This window comes from Branchiostoma floridae, chromosome 4 (assembly GCF_000003815.2).
Source record: "Branchiostoma floridae strain S238N-H82 chromosome 4, Bfl_VNyyK, whole genome shotgun sequence".
In the NCBI taxonomy this organism is placed as follows: Eukaryota; Metazoa; Chordata; class Leptocardii; order Amphioxiformes; family Branchiostomatidae; genus Branchiostoma; species Branchiostoma floridae.
In genome coordinates, this window is record NC_049982.1 from 26,975,484 (window position 1) to 26,993,375 (window position 17,892).

A 17,892-nucleotide genomic window follows, 5' to 3' on the forward strand; every position below is an offset into this window, starting at 1 on the left:
CTGTCGGTACGCATTAAACGTGATAACAGAGGAAAGAAGCAGAAGACGTCAGCTGTGCCGGTCAAGCGAGCGACGGCGGTTTCGGTCCCCAGACCGACGTCAGGGCCAGGTTCCGGGAAGAACACAGACGAAGCTTATGAGAAGTTTATGAGAGAGATGGAAGGCATCTTGTAGAGCATCTTCAGTACTTCAGGTGAGTACATTCATCTCCTGGAAGGAGGTATTGTATATGGTCATGTCCGCTCAATCACAGCTATAAGTTACTCTCAATCATATGTAGTTTGGCATGTGGTCTGCTAGTATGCGCAAGACGGTGCACAATTTGTTTTTTTATACCAAGACACTAGCAGACACCATGATTACTTCATGGAGGATTGTGTCCTGTGGACTCTTGTTAGATTTGCTATTTGATTTCATTTAGATGCTCACCTGAAACTGTTAGACATCCAGGTAAACAATTTTGAAACTATGAAAGAGAAAACTAACAGCAAATGTCACGCACAAATGCACACATTGTCTTGACCCCTTTATAGATGCATGCCCACATTCATATTTGATATATTAGTATTGTCGGCAACTTTCAAAACTTGACATTACATTCAACTATCTACCGGCTTTGGACATCTAGACACCAAACTGTTTTTGTCTACATTTCTATTAAAGTCTGCAGGAAGAAGACTTAGACTGAGGCTTAATCTTTAAGTTATAATAGCTTTAGGAATTGACTAGCGTGTTGATGCACAAGTATGGAACTATTTTGTGTTCTTTCTCAAATATAGCTTTAATTTTCCAATGATAAACAAAAAAGTTGGCTTCTGGAAGTCTTTCCAAAAAGTTCAGAGAAAGTTTGACCCATTTTTCCACTCAATTATGCCTGCATCAAAACAACATTTATATCATGTCTTCCAAACACAAACAAAAGAGAAAATGATATGCATTAGAGAATTCCCCCGGAACATTTTTTGCCCTTTGTGTCCCATATCCGACTGGAAGCCGTGAAGAATTCATGACGCAATTGACATAATTATTTGTAAAGCCCTCATGCATGATAAAGCAAATGGACTAGTCCAACTTTTCATACTCAAGCCTGTGTGACCAAAGATGCCATTTTGTTTGCTGCTTGTAAATAGTGTCTATTGTCATACGGAAAGAAAAAAAAAGTGCCAAACCATTTCCTTCCTTTCTTTTGATACAGGATGTGTTGGTACGAAGTTGTTCGGAAGTGGTTGATAATGAAGAGCTTCTGAGTCATTCTGTGTGTTTTTGATTGAAATAGGTCAGGAATTAATTGTGTGGTTCCTTTTCCTTTTCTTCCCTTTTTTCTGTACAGAAGTCACTAGTCTTTTTGATGTGGAGAACTCTCCAGGGAGTCTACTGTCGCACCAGTTCCGAGAAGAAAGCGTCTACAGGGACTGTACGCGGGAAAGCGCATACACGGATGTATCCTAAGTCGTCTTGCGTCTGTCTCGTTTCATTTCACTTTAACAGCGTTGGACTACGTTTTCATTGGTCAAAATTTACACTGTATATTCGACAAATCTACCATGTTAAAAGTCATTTGTCTTTTTCCCGATGTAGTAGAAATACAATTAATACTCGTTGAATGTTGAATATCAATCAAGACTTCAATTATGTGTAAAAAGGATACCTTGTATACTTCATTCGTATGAAGAGTGCATTCGCGTAAAAGAAACTTTTTAAAGCATCGGGTGACAACCAGGGAAAAGTATGGGGTTTTGTTGTATAGTAGGGTTTTTTTGATTGTCAATAAATATTTCTTGAAAAATCAGTAACTCTCTGATATTATTACTTGTTCTCATCAAAAATGATTGGTTTGAAATCTTGTTTCTGTATCAGTTAAACATAAGTAGCTTATTAAGAGATTTACTTCTTTGCTATAAATTATCTCAAATTCATTCTGGTACAGTTTCTGTGACTTTGAAAAGTAAATTGAAAAAGGAAAACAAAATCAAAGTTCCAACCTTCTAAGCCAAGAAGAGACAGTTCATACCTTCATTTTTGCTCCTTCAAAGATACCCATTTTGAGTTTCTTTCAAATTTTCTATCAATAATTACCTTACGATAAGTGTTAAATTAGTTTCTCATACAAGCCATGGGTTCAGGTCCGGACTTACAAGTTCGGACCTGAACCTGAGTCTCTGGACTCGAGTCCGGACCTGAACCTGAATGTTAGCTTAGGTATGCAGCACTACACATGTACCATAGTATCACTGATAGTTTCAAATACCCTTGCATCAAAGTACACATAAGATACAAGAAAGCTTTCTAGTGCTTCGGCACAAAGAAAACATGCTGGTAGATACCTAGGGTAGATACTGTACATGGAAAGAAGATTGTACCAGTGAGCTAGCATCTCGGAATGTTCCCTAAAATAGCCACTTAACAGGTACTTAAAGTCTTTGTGATGTCTGGGTTTTTTCCAGAAAGCATGATGTCTGAATGGTGAGATTTTCTGGTAGGCTTGTGTACAGGGTTGTGGGATTTAACGTACCCAGACACAGGAGGGGGGATATGTTACAGTGGCTTGGTCTTGTATAGTGTTAAACTGTAGGGATATACATATTGATGATGACAAGGGCCCTCTCTTCAAACAAGGGGTGTTTGTTGTAATGACAAGAGGACCATGAAATTAAAGGGGCCAGTGAGATGGTTTAAGAACACTTTTTCGACAACTTTTGACTTCTAACTTTTAAGAGCATTGACCAATGAACTTTTCCAAAGTTACTATGTGTGGTTCATGCCCAAAAGCAAAATTATGTATGGGGGATTCTTCTGCAGATTTTTGGACTTTCGAAACCCTCATAATTTTTCTAGAGGGATCCTCAGGGGGTATTTTCATTGATCATAATATTCTTTTGGGGTACATTGTACCTCTGAGTGTGTATGTTTGCCCAAAGAAATTTCATTTGTAAAGTATTCCATAACGTTACATGTATATTCAACAGCCAACAATCATTAATGGGTGTGAAATATTTCTCCCTGCTCCTGAAAGAAGGAACTTTGTGGGGGTGTTATCACTAGAAATCTACTAGATGTAACGCAGAGCCGAGTCCTCCCCCCTCAACCTATGGCATGTGGTGTAAAAAGTTGTCAACTTAAGTACTGAGTTAGTATTGCTAGATTCATACATTCAAACCAAACTGTATATTGCTTGGTATGTGTGCAAAAACTAAAAATACATTGTATAACAGTTGACGGTTTGTGGAATTTTACCCTAAGGGTTGGAATAATCACATGGCTTACCTTGGCTCCTATCATCGATATATGAAATAACTTAATAAGGAAAGAGATTGTTTCAGAGGAAACAATTTTTTGCAGTATCACCTCACCAGATTAAGAGAGTCGGATATGTTTTGTGAAAAGGATATGCGAAGACTCCTTGCCGACAGCAATTGTCATTGTTTGGCATAATCCTTGGTTGTATTGGATGGGATAATTCCTGGATTTTATCAGATTTCCACTTTCTATTTTTAAGAACGATATTGTCTTAAGATTGGGCAGGGGCTTAAAAACTCTGCTCATAAAAGGATACACTGTCCAAGCAGAGGTTAGGCTCCAACTGATTTTGTCTGTTTGTCATTTTTATGGGGTTTTGCATTTAGTCAAGTTTTTTTTTTTTGTAGGAAATAGAAAGAGGAATACCCGGTAGAATTAGAAAACCCAATAAAACCACCAAAAACATGTGAAAAAAACTCTGCTGTCCGGGGCTGTAACTGGCCCCTCTCCGCAGAGACTGGCAGGTGTTAGGCGGGCTGCTATAAGCGAGATTAAATCAAGCTAGTCAAAAACCAGCCAGAGACTAACCTCTGCTTGGAGAGATAAAAATGGTCATCCAGAAAGAATGGGGTTACAATTGCAAATTTGACTAGAACTGAGTGGGAACTTTTTAGATAGTTGTTAGGTCTTCTGTTGATTGTGCCAGGATATTTATTTGTTTGTTTTTGTACTGTTTTGTAATAATTACCTTCAAAGTTTGCGTAGAAGGTTGTGTTTTGGGCGGTGTTTGTGAGTATGTCACTCTGGCAACTCGACAACTCTTGAACGGATGGATTGTGTTGATATTTAGTATGAGAGTAGGTCTTGCTGAGATCTCAAAATGATTAGATGGTGGACCCCCTAGTTATAGGATGTGTTGGATTACATGTAACATTAGCTGAAAGAGATGAAAGTCGTGCCGGCAAACGTCCGCAAGGCGATAATTGCCCAATTAGAGTAATGCAGTAAAACAATTGTCTTAGATAAGGATTCTTTTTTAAAAAATAATGACAGTTAGGAGACTTTTGGAAACTGATAAGACTTGTCAGGACCTTTTGTTCTTAGGTGTATGTTGTTATGTCCTATGAAAAATTCCTATGATTAAACATTATTATCTTTGCCAAGAAGGTTATGTTTCAGTACTGTAGATAATTTTTTTATATGTTGTGTGTATGTTTGTCAATGAAAAGCATATCTCAGGCAGGTTTGGGTGGATTGTATTGATATTTGATATGTGGGTAGGTCTTGATGAAACCTCTAAATGATTTTATTTTGGACCCCCTAGTGCCTTGTTACTGCACTGCAACAGAAATTCCAGTTGTGATATCTCAAGCTTTAGACATGCTATGGGCGTGATATTTAAGTGGTAGATAGTTATTGGGGCAGAGAGTAAGTCGTGTAAGTTTGGGTCCCCCAGCACCTTTTTGGAACTGCAGGAGTCAACTTAGTTTAAGACTTTGAAAGAGAACAACTCAAGAAGGGGTCGCAATATCAAACTGAATTACAGTTTATAAATTGCGTCAAGGATGGCAAGATTTGTTACCAAACGGTGCTCGTACCTCAAACGGAGCTAAATTTCTCTTTTATAATTTCCATAATGAACAGCAACGGTTGCAGTTTTCTTTAAGGAAGCTGAGGGAAAATTACATTGTAGTACTTTCAGATTTTGTTTTCGAGGGATTTTTTGTGTGACAGTCTATAGAATATACAATTGTTAGTTATAAGCACTAATAGATAAGAAGGATTAGTGGTGGTATTTTGCCTTTTGTCTGTATTTGGGTCATAAGCCTCATAAGCCAACTCCTTAACCAGTGATGCTATTTTTACCAAACACAGCATGCCTTAATCATATATTTTGTAACAATCCCTTGTTTATGGCACCCTCAACTCTGTATTTATTGACATAAAAGAACCTCAAACATATAATTTCTGCATTGTTGTTTATTTTAACAGCATAGAAAGATACTTTGAAAGGAACAATGTGTCATTAGACCTTTGAAAGGAACAGTGTTCCAATAGTTAGGGCCACACCAATTTAATTTCTTGGTTCACGGATTCGCTCGCTCCTATTTTTTGGAAAAAATAAATAAAAATAATAATTACCACTCAGCAAATTTTCACCATTAATGAAGCCATTCACCAACTTTCTGGTGTAGCAAATTGGCCTTTGTATTATAAGCTCCTTAAAGTGTGGGTACAGGTGCTGTTACTGTACAATAATAGTGTTTTTGTACTTTTTTCAAGCTGAAAACTTTTTTTCTTCATGTCTGGATTAGTCGTTACCTTTACCCCAACCATTTTACAATTTTTATTTTTATTTCGCCCTCTCTCTCCATATTTTTCATGAAAAAATCCGTGAACCAAGAAATTAAATTGGTGTGGCCTAAAAGGCCTACGAAAAAAATGTTATGTTTTAGATTACGGTTTTGAAAAAAATAGGGTCGGTTGGTACTGGGATTCTCTTTTTTTGTTTTTCTTCTTTCATCTTCATCAACTGTGTTCTACCTCTACAGTGTACTTCTTTAGCTTTCTGTTAATGTGATTGAACAAATACAGTTAAAGAATTTGAAATTGAAATGTAATATATCAAGATGCTGGTATTTTCAATATCATATTTCAATATACAGGTGCATTATTATGCATTGTGCAAACATAAAGGGGTCTACATGTGGGTTTGGTGGGTCTGTTTGTATGCTTTGCTTTTTCTGCAATATAAAGGGGGTCTTAATGTAGGTTTGGTGGGTTTGTTTGGTGTGTTTTTTTATGTTATTGTGTAACAGAAATGAGAAGAATATGTTGGAAAACGAATATATAACATTGTCATCACACCAGTGTACAAAATACTTTTCTGAGCCAGGTTGCACAGTGTGCAAACTGGGGCAAAAACTAGGTTGCACAACTGAATTTCAAGTTGCACCACCTACGATTCACTAATTTCTGGGGGGGGAAGTACAATACATACACTGTACATACATACATAATAGGCATGTTTGGATGATATGAAACGGAGCTGCCTCAGTCCATTTATTTCTTCCAAGTAAATTGACAACAAAATCGAGTTCTGAGGCTCAAAATCTAAGTTGCACCCTGTGCAACCTGAGTTTAGAAGTCAGTTGCACCAAGTGGTTGCAGTGTGCAATTGGGTATTTTGCACGCTGCACACAGATGTTTAATTGAAAAGTATACGTTCATTACCGATAATCAACCTCCGAAAAAGTCTATGGTTGGCAGTTTTTTTTTGCAAGGGTTGGTAGGATATCTGGAAACACAAAATTATTTTCCTAGGCCTTGCATGTACACATGTAAGGCATTCGGTCTTTTTTGCTGAACATTTGTCTTTTCATAAACAAAGCGAAAGAGACAGCCACAGAAAGCATTTTCTTTCTTCGGCAACTGTTAAATATGGTGTGAAATTATATACCTTGTGACATAGTGCCATAATGGTCACAGATGCCACCACAGATAACATACATGGACAGCCTCGAGCACATTTTTGTCCTCACGCAAAAAACAGGGTGGGAGACAAATTATCCGGCTAGAAGATGTATGGTGTATACAGATAACATCGGTCCGCACCCTATACTTATGGGTGTGCCGGCTTAGCATAACATGCTGATGGTTTAGTGTTATGTTAGCTCAAGATGCTACCATATCGCATTCAACAATTTCTGTCTCTTAACAGTTTTTAAAAACATATTTGATTTCGGTCATACATGATATTGTCGTGTATTTATCAAGGATTGGGAAAAAAAGTACATTTCTTATGTGAAGCTCTCTCAAAAACATAGTTATACAACACTGACAATGTGACATTCAGTAAATTAGAATACAATTCACCACAATCGGCATGGCGTAATGGTAGGCCCAGACCAAAGAGGTTAGGGGTTTGAATCTCATGCCATGCCCCATTGGCATTGTGTCCTTCGGAAAGGCACTTTGAATGGCTTTCCTCACTTCACTCACGTGAAAATGAGTGCCTAACTGCATCATCGATTGGAATTTTTAGCCCAGATACTGTATGTCGGACTGGTCTTTCACAGAAAGTAGCAATTATACATTTGATGGATGCAGATCACAATAGTTGTGGCGTAGGGGCGTGGTTGTTATTGGAAATGCTATGTCTGGAATTTATAGTGGTGACTGACAAGTAGAGATATATGAAGTGTAAAACTGATTACACACTTAAAACATTTTATTTATTACCCTTGCCAGAAGATTATGGTGCATCTTTGTTCGCTTGTGTGTCAGTGTGTTACAGAGGACGATAATTCGAGTAGCCTCGAGGCAGGGCAAAACAACTTTCCATGGCAAACTACCTTTTTTAGGCAAGCCCCTCACCCCCGAAACAAAAGCCAGCCCGCTCAAAGTCTGCGAAGGAGGTTAAATTTGGTAAGCCTGAAAAAAAAGATTGTCTTGATATTTGGCACATGTATGTTATTAGGTGTTGATGTAGTGCTCCAGTAGATGAGAGGGTGGAGAAGGAATTGCACGCTCCTCCTTCACCATAAAAGGTCATGTACAGGTCAGGCAAAACAGGTAAATGCCTGTCTGCCTGCTCATCTGTCGAATCGACAGGAGAACCATAGGCGTTGATGAAACCTCAAAATGATTAGATTTTGGGCCCCCTAGCAGCTTGTTATGGTACTGCAGTGGAACCTCCGGTATTCATATCTCATGTTCTGTTTTTTTAGCAAAGTTATCAGGCATATTTACTATCCATCCTGGGTACCATCCTATTTAGTTTAACGGGGCTCCAATACTCTCTCCTCCAATTTTTTTGAGTGAGCAAGTATGCGTGCCTGTTATGGGTCAATAAACTGTATACTAGACTAAGTACATCAATTTGTAGAGTGGTACCCTGGCTATATCAGATTCTATTCTTCCAATGGCAGGACATAAGATATCACATTCAATATACATGTACTCAGATACTTGAGTTGTGTTAAAAGAACAACAGGTCCTGTTCTTCAGTGAACTTCTTCCCAATCCCAAACCTGTTCGTGCGATAGGCTTCTTGCTCCAACTGCACTGCAATAGACGGTAAAACTACTGGTAAACGAAATTGACGTCATAACACGTAAACCAAAACCCTGAAGGTCAACATCACCGAATACCTCCTGCTCATTTTGTCCCTCGCTTAGCAACCACAAACAAGCAGCACACTTAGATGATTACCGAGAGGATGCCGTGGTTTACTCTAGGAAGTCACGCTGGCGATATCTCTGTTTACCCGCTAATCTTGTCCTGACAGGACCGAGCTTGGGTTTCCTTTGTAGTTCGTTTTCTTTTCATAATTTTTGACAGTGGCGTAACGGAAGATAGCCAATTTTTTTGTTGCACCGGCGTCAAGGTGCTCCTAAATTTATCTCTTCCGATGATGTAATGTTTGTCATGTTCATGTTGAGTGCTTAGCCGGTGCTGTGCACTGGGTTGAACATTGCAAAGACCGCGCTTTGAAGTTATCACTGTGTCATAGCTGCTGGTGCAATGGCCTAGTGGGTAGAGTGTTTTCAATGCATTCGGTATGTTGTGAATTCAATCCCCGAATGAGTCATACCGAAGACTTTATAAATGGTACATATTGCTTTCTCTGATTAGGGCTTGGCACTATTGAGGAAGACAATGGGAGTTAAATACACATCACTAACAGTGGACTAGCCCCCTGCTGTAGTGGCTTGCACAAATGTGTGGCCCAAGGACTACAGAAATGGAGATGGGCACCACCCGGAAGCATCTGTTACAGATGCATGGGCAACTTTAACATGGCTACTTTCTGCTTACCATGCTTTACACGTATAACTGACCCATGATATTAGGAAACTGAGTTAAACACTCTGACTGGCATCCATACATTATGTAGTATCACAATGCATGCTTGCTGTCCGACATTAAGTTTTGACACTCATAATATTAATGAGTTTTTCTAATAATTGTGCCAGGTGGAACACATAGGTGAAATACCCTTGTTCAAGTGTCGCCCATTCAAACATACATGTACTAATGGGTTTTGTTAACCTCAGCACATGTTTGCATGTACTTACATATTTGGCATATTTACCTCCCAGAAGTTTGTGAACTTGGTAGTCTGTCATTAACACCTGTAACTGCATTCAATTTATCAACATGTTTATAACAGCTGGATATGTTCTAATAGGGAGGAGGGAGATACAATAGTCATGGTCTTCACACATTTTAGATTTTTACCTCCATAAAAAATAGAGGCATTGTTTGTACTACATGTATAATGTATGTCTGTGTGATTGTATTTCCATACATTTGAATAGATTACAATATTTGGTAAATGGATAGGGGTTGGGAAGACAGAGGTCAAGGTTGATTTTAGGCCCCTGGTGTGTGATCTTGGTACTGCAGCAGAACTTCTGTTTTTGTATCTTTTGTCATAGTCTTGATTTTTTGTTGGCAGATAACTTTTGATGTAAGAGAGAAGTTGTGTAAGTGTGGCCCCCTAGTGGCTCTGGAACTGCAGGTGCATTTTTGTTAAAACCTTACAAGGGATGATAAAGAAACAATATGGATTTCCATGATATGAGGTATGTAACGGTAATTCACCTTTATCCACATGGTATATCCATCGTTTTTAAAAACGAGATTTTAGGGATATCTAGTCGACGGACTTTGCTTTCAAATTTTCATGGCATTCCAGTATGAAAAATGTCGATTTCATATCCCTAAATACATGTACTCCTATTTCATATGCAACAAATAAAAGTTACCTGTAGTGTTAAATATGTAGCCTACTTTTACAATGAAAGGGAAAAGTATGTCGTACAACTGCTCGCTGCGTTCACATGACCAATTAACATAGCAGGGGTCCATGGTTAGGGGGTTGTTACCCATCTTTTTTTAAGGTCAAAATATGCAAATTAGCCACCCTTTTCTTTTGAAGTCTTGCCGTAGCTTTTGGAAGAGGACAGCTTTCTTTAGACTAATTATGGGTTGTCTTGTTCCAATTAGGTGAGGTGTAAGTAATGTGTATCTAGAAATACCTCAGCTGCGAAGGGTCATAAATCAACGGATTAGTTTTCAAATCAAGGGGGTAATTTGTTTTGCTATGTAGCCAGTAGCTAGCCAGCCATCTGAGTAATGAGGCTGTTGCAGCGTGCTCAAGGCACCTCCTGGAATCCGGGTCCATCATTTTCTTTCCCAAGGACATTATATGATTATATATCTTTATATAACATCCTTGGTTTTCCCAAAGGAGAAAGCATATTGTTTTGCTTGTGTGTTCTTTTTCTTTCTTCCTCCTAGCAGAAAGGGTTTGTGGAAAAGGCTGGGCTGTGCACCAGGCCTGGCTACCCGGTTGTCTACCTGGGCTGACTTTTACGTCAGGCTACTCAGATACCCCCATTCATAGCCCCAGTTCTTTTTTTCACTTGCACACGCTACTTTGGGGCGAGCCTTATGGTATAGTATTGTGAGTGAGTAGCTTGACACAAGGTTATACGGAAAATGTTAAGCATTTTTGCAAAAATGTCGCCTAATGTTTTCTATCCCTTTAGAAAGACAAATGCAGCTCCAACCAAGATATATTCCTCCAGATTCAAACTGGGGTCTGTTAAGTACCAAGTAATTGGAACCACTAAGTAACTGTGAAGCTGCTACCAGTTGAGCTACAGGAACATCCTTGATAGTTGATACACACTAGGGCTGGGTATCGGTACAGCGTATCGGTACAAAACCGTTTTTTCTTATTGGACCGGTCTAGAAAAACCGGACCTGAAAAAATTGGTTGAACCGGATGTTGGACCGATTAGAAAATTAACAGATTATTTTATAAGGCATTCACATGTTTTGGCACTTACAGGTGGAAGAAAATAACAAGAGTGAAGTTGAGTAGAGTTTACAGTAATTTCTACCAAGTTTTACAGCCAATCATACAGGTGCAGTTAGCGTTGTAGGATTTTAAAAGGCCAGTGTAAGTCGAATACTCCACCGAACAGATTTCTTTGTAGTGAAATGGACCATTGGTATGAGTCATACTGAATCAGGTCCAGGTTCAGGTGAACCGGACCTGGACCTGAATTTTCTGTACCGGTACCCAGCCCTAATACACACACTTTTGATGCTTAACAGGTGCTTCAGACAACATTAGCATATAATGGTATTCATTTCATATATGATTAAGAATCTATATACGGTTTACAGGAGATAGGCGCTCTTGAAATATAATAACAAGGTACTCGAATTCAACTTACTGAGGGGTTAGAACAAGTGTGTCTTTCCACTGATGCGCACAACATAGATATGGTACATGTATATTATGATGAAAAAGATGAAAAATAGTACAATACATATGTGTGATGAGACAGCTTGGCTGAGACTTGATGGTGTTTGTTGACCAGGTATTTACATAAGTTTCAGTGGTATAAAGGTCCACAAAGAGGGTGTAGAAAATTCTGCTTTGTGAAAAAATTCCACCTGCTCTGGGATAGCATAAATTAAAGAAAAAATTTTATGACCCAGTTATATGTTAAGTGTATCATTACAAGGACATCTGTCTAGAAATAGTTCTTCGTAAACTATGTAGGTCAGAAGTACTCAGTAAGATAAGGAAGATATCCATGATAATCCCTAGGGTTTTGGGTACTTGTGTGCTTCGTGCGTCAGGTGAGATTACAGGTAATCCAGGTGCGGCAGGAATTCACGTCAGACTTTCTCTCCTCAGTCTTGCCAGAAGCACTTTCACAGCATGATGTTGGCTAGCCTCCTTCACAGAATTTGAGTGGGGCTGGCTTTTATCTTATGTGGGGGGGGGGGGGGGGGTACAACATCTAGCTTCCTTCACAGACTTCCAACAGGGCAGGCTTAAATTTCATGGGGGGTCGGGGTGCTGTTTCACTAGTTTCAAAGTTAGCTTACATTCTCTAATGCCAGGAAAGGGAGTTTGCTGAGGAAGGGAGTTTTACCCTGCCTCAAAAGTCAACACTTTTCTAGGCATATACTTCCTTCCTTTTCAAACTCTAAGCCAACTTTGAAACTGAAGCAAACTAGCACCCAACCTCCATGAAATTTAAGTCTGCCCTGTTGGAAGTCTGTTAAGGAGGCTAGATGTTGGCTTCTTGTGACAAAGTTAAATCGGATGTCCCTGTAGCTCAACTGGTAGCAGCCTCACAGTTGAGCTCCTGGTTCCAGTTGGTAAGCGGGTGACCCCGGGTCAAATTCTGGGATGGACAGTGGTGACATTTGTGGAACTGGTGTACTACTAAAAACTACAATCTATTTTTGGGGGGTTTCTACTTCTTTCTTGGAAGCAGTGGAAGACGAAGTGTCCCACTTTTTCGGTAATGAGTGGGTTTGGGGAACTTCAAAGGATTGTAGTTTTTGTCGGAAAAGGTGTGGAAAGTTCTGTACATGTAACAATGAAGAATGTATACTTGTCTTGATGTAACAGTTATACAACACATCTCAACTATGCCCCAAAGCTCTGGTATATCTAAAGTTCTGCATGAGTTGACAAACTATAAAGACAATTTTTTGCATTTCTTTAGAGATGGGTTGACCTAATTGCTTAAGATATAGAGATTACAAGGCTTAGCGTGCGTTCTGTCTTGTGTCTTCGGTTCAAAGGAGGTGACAGCGTGCCTACCTTAGGGTGTGTGTAATAATTGTCTCTGGTTCAATGCGTTCAAGCTATATGTGTCCACCACAGGGCTTTAGCCAGCTCGAAACTTTTTTTTTCCGTCAGCCAATTCCAATCGTCGCGAAAACCGCGAAAATTAATTAGAAGGACTGAACTGAGACCTTGAAAAACGGGTTTTAATGAGATTATCGTATGCGAAAGGGCACCGACACACAATCATAACAATGACAATACAAACAGTCTGTGGCTTTTACGGCCGTGGACGGCGTCCCCATAGCAGCCTGAAGCTTCCACCAAGGATTTTTGTCCGTCAAGGTTGACGGATTGGTTTGAAAATTTTTCCGTCAGACGCAACAAATTTCCGTCAATTGACGGAAAAACGGACGCTGGCTAAAGCCCTGGTCCACCACTTACATAAACAATCACAAGTTTTGCTATTGAATGAATGAGGCCATGTTTTAGAATTACTGAAAATTCTATATTTAATCCATTTGATGCATATTTTTCAGGTTACAATTTTGTTAACTTTTTATGAATTCATCATAATGGTAAACATATTCAAACACTAGCGCTTCCCATTTACAATGTATAGGTTATGTCTTCATAATAAATCACAAACGTGTAAGTGCCAAATTAAAAAATTTCACGCACTGATTAAGTGGGTATCTTAGTGAAGTTGCGGCACGTTGACAGTGTCACTGTGTCTTACATTGGATTTGTGTTACCTTGACTTAATAATGGGAATATCATGCTAATCACACAAGTATGGCTAGAAAGGCAACAAAACCCAAAAAAATGTAAAAAGATTTTTTTTATCGATGAATTCTCAGTCAAATTGCTAGGACTCAAAATGCCGCCAACATGTCACAGCTTCATACATGCTTTACTGTCTATGATTCTCCTATGAATTGTTGAGTAATGACTATCTGTTATGATACTTATATTATATGTCAGTCTCTGTAAAAGTCGATTAAGCTTTCCTTTAAATACTCTTGAGCGCACACATTTACTGCATCAGAAAAGTACAATGTTCAATCTACACCATTCACTGTATGTCTTATAAAGTTTACTGATAAACTTTGAGCAAGATCAATAATAAGACCAGGAAATCTGTAGGTTCCCTTTGTATTGAGTCAGCCCAGTACATTTGTGTACATCTGAACCAGATAAAGAGGTAGTGTTTTCAGTCTTCCTTTCCTCTCGGATTTATACAGAGAAAGGCGGCCGTATCACCACCGTATTAAACCCTTGTCTCACAGACCTAGCCTGAGTATCATCCGTATTCTACCAGGGCTCCTTACACTAGCTACCCCTTTTTAGGGAAGTGAGTGTAAGGAGCCCTGGTAGAAATAGGATGGTACCCAGGCTATCACAGACCAGATCGGGGTTTAGTTTTGTTTCAAAGCCAATTAGGACCAATCAGGGATTTTTTGCATTTCCGCGAGGTATCGCGTGAAACTTGAGATGTGCAATATTAGTACGGCTACACTGACTTAATTTTGTGGATGCACGCATTGATTTTTGCTTGTTCTCCAAAAATAAAAATGGCCACATGTCACCCCATATCAATCAGAATTTCATGCTTACAGGAGGACCTACTCTCCAGGGTAGGGGAGCACATGGTCAGGGCATGGGACCACTGCACCCTTGCTCCAAACAAGAATGGCAATACTAACACAGTAACAGGATTGAATTGGCTACAATTGTCTTTACAGTCTTACTGGAGGAGATGAACATAAGACAAACCAAGCTTGGGAAATAATGGACTGGATTTTTAGTCCTGTGGTTAAGCAGCACTTTTATTTTTGCTGGATTTTTCTTTTGTCGCCCTCGCGCATAGTTTTGGGTCTCCAGAGGATGTCATCCATACAATTAAGTTAGTGTGGCCTAAGAAATTGAAAGACATAATTAGGACCGACCAAGGAGTAGAAGTCTCTGCTGTTAGCACTATCTTGTCCATCTCACTCCTCATCCCTACAGATGGGAAAGGGAGCTTTAGGACTGTAGATTACGATCCTTAATTCAATAGCCTCTTTAAGGAAAAAGATTTATTAAAGGATGACATGATAACAGATAAACTCTTTTAGAAAATCTACCTTTGAAATTTGTGTTTTAAAGACTTTATGTGTGATGTTCGCCTATTTGTAGTGCACGAACTGTGTTCCTTATAAGCAAGATGCCTATCTTTCTTTTTCTGCAATGGGGTGGTCTTTTTGCTTATCTCTTAGACATCAGTGGTAATGAAAGGGAGAGCATTGTGTTCTGAAACAGGAGATGCGCTATTAGTAAGACTTCGTTCATTTCACCAGTTTCGACTGTCATTAGCATCGTGCTAGCACTGGGGCACCTCTTTTGTGGGTATTTCACTGGGCCAATTGTGTCTGCAACAAATCATTGCAGCGACTTTGCGACTTTTTGCCAACTGTCCCTTGCGGTCACACTGACCTTTACTAACAAAATGGCCACGCCCGAAATATCACATGCTCAGTTTTGGCTCCAAATTAGACACAAGATAGCTTTATCGGAAATCACAGTATTGCCACTGAATTGAATATAAAAGGATTAAGATTCATCAAAAAGAGACTAGCATTCATTGTGCCTGTTGGCATCTAGTTGGTACCATTTGCAGTATTTTTGCGAGACTGCATCGCAATCTTCTTATTATAAGGAAAATTTCAGGCAACAAATTGATGATTATTGTTGCTGATTTGTGACAAATTGGAGCGGATTAGTGCTTGTTAGCAACCATTTGGCAAATGTCTTTTGCTAACAGTCTCAAACAGGTGCGGCACAGTGACATACCTGATTTACTTAGAGGTGTTGTCAGATATATATATACTATCAGTTTCTGTCCCTGTGTATAACATGCATTGGCATAATACCGGTCATAAGCCTTATACCGGTCGATTAAAAATAGTGGAACTTAAAGAGATCTACACATGCAACAATAGTTATTTCTGAGGTATGCACACTTCAGACATCTAGGTGTCCAATACATAATTTACAAAGCATCGATAACAATGCATTCGAAGACAACAAGGCCAAAAGTTTTCAGGTCATTTTCGGGGCAGGCGAGCTCGTCGTGGGACAAACACACTGTCACGTTCATCGCCAGATTTGTAGATAATAATCACATGTGCTCACGGCACAAGACGAGCATGATTCAACAGCAATCTGGAATTTCTTTTGGTGACCTACAACTCGCGTAAAAGTGTGAGGAACCGTTGCATAATACTTAAATATCCCGGAACTACGGCTGAATGGGTCAAATTGAACGTACGCCGCCATTTTCCCGCCATTTTTAATGCTACGGCCAGCAGTAAAGTTTTACGTCATAGCGGTTGTGACGGACCAAAATTAAATGAAAATTCTTGTCAGTATACGCCCATTTTCTCATGACTTTTTGTATGCTCATGCAGATTTTTGTTTTGTGCAACTACTAACAGGAAAGAAAGTAACAACAGAGGATGAATAAAGGTACATAGCGGCAGTTAATTGTGCCGTGTTTCGTTCGACCGGTATAGTGCACCCCCTTCCAACCACGCGCCCGTTCTCCGTGCAATTCCACGGTGTGTTCCAATTACGATATTATGTTTTTAGCAGGACCAGAGAGACAAAATAATTTACACAGAAGAAGTGGCAAAGGTAAGCTGTAACAGCAACATGTAACTGGAGAAAATGATGCGTTGATCATTTGCCAAATTAGCATTGCTTGAGAAATTGCAGTAAACCGACCGGTATTATGCCAATGGATGTTATATATATAGAGAATATGAAAGTAGAGTAGAGTAGAATGATTTCAGCCAGGTATACAGTAGGAGTTTTTTTACTCATGGACCAGTTTTGGCCACTCTTCTATTCAGCTTACTATCATTGTTGTTCTCGTAGGTTGGTCCAATGCTCTGTCGTTGTAGAGGACCACAAACTAAGGCTTTCATGTGCTCATCAATTCTTGCTTAAAAACTGATCACACTTGCAGCCAAAACGTAAGTCAAGCATTCTGAGAAAGGCAGCTCTTCTTTCTTGATCTGAAACAGTCTTGTGCCTGCATGCGCTTTTGTTTCCCGTGACATGTTCAGCATGCAACATTTTTCCAAGAAATTGAACACGAATTTGTTCCCATCACTTTTCGGTGCCAATTAGTGGGCGGCTTCTCTTGTGATGCACGTATAATAAGCATTGAACATTTCATCTGAGAAAATGACAAAAAGATAGAAATAGCTTGTGTTCAATTGTTTTCTATCTTTTTGTCATTTAGCTGTGTGACAAAGGAAACTTTCGCTCCACTGAAACAATTAAGCAGACTGCGAAGAATATACTTCTTTGAGAGAAAGTAATCATTCAACATTTCATCTGAGAAATTGAACACGAGCTATTTCTTTGCTATCGGTTTTCAATCTTTAAAGAAAATTAGGTCATTTAGCATCTGACAAAGGAAACTTTCGCTCCACTGAAACAAATTAGTATAGACTGCGAAGAATATACTTTTTCTTTGAGAGAAAGTGAGCATTTCTTCTAAGAAATTGAACGGTGACTATTGCTTACTGTAACCTAATTCTCTTACACCATAATTTTGTAGTTAGCAAAAAAAAACTTTCACTGCTTGGGAACTATAGTGTTCTTGTTTTGAGGCATATGTAATGTACCATCCAATGTTTCTCAAAGGTTGGCCTCAAGGTACATTCAAGAAATACATAGGGGCTGAATAAATCGGGTTGACATTTGAGCATTAGTCAGTGTATTGTCACCTGGAGGGTTAAACATGTTGTACATGTATAACATTTTATGCTGGTTAGGCCAAACCAATTTTATTTGTTGTTTCTTGGATTTTTTTCAGAAAAAAATTGGGACAGTTAGTCGGTCGAAAAAAAACTTTTGCAAAAAGTCGGGGGTAGGAGAGATCGAGGGGCTTACTCAAGTTACACAACAGAAATGACAACATTTCAACATTTGGGGGGTCCCTGGTAGCAAAGTTCTAAGTTTGAAGAAAAATGATAAATGTACCATCTAAATAG

At 39.1% G+C, this 17,892-nt stretch overlaps 1 protein-coding gene and 1 long non-coding RNA gene across 3 annotated transcripts in view; both read left to right on the forward strand.

The window, feature by feature from the left end:
- The window catches only part of LOC118414413 (transformer-2 protein homolog beta-like), a 119,684-nt gene that overhangs the window by 46,424 nt on the left and 55,368 nt on the right, over positions 1 to 17,892 (forward strand). The window lies entirely within an intron of this gene.
- Positions 8 to 1,789, forward strand: LOC118414417. Its single transcript, XR_004830963.1, has 2 exons — positions 8 to 193; positions 1,331 to 1,789. It is a non-coding gene; the product is annotated as an uncharacterized LOC118414417 (long non-coding RNA).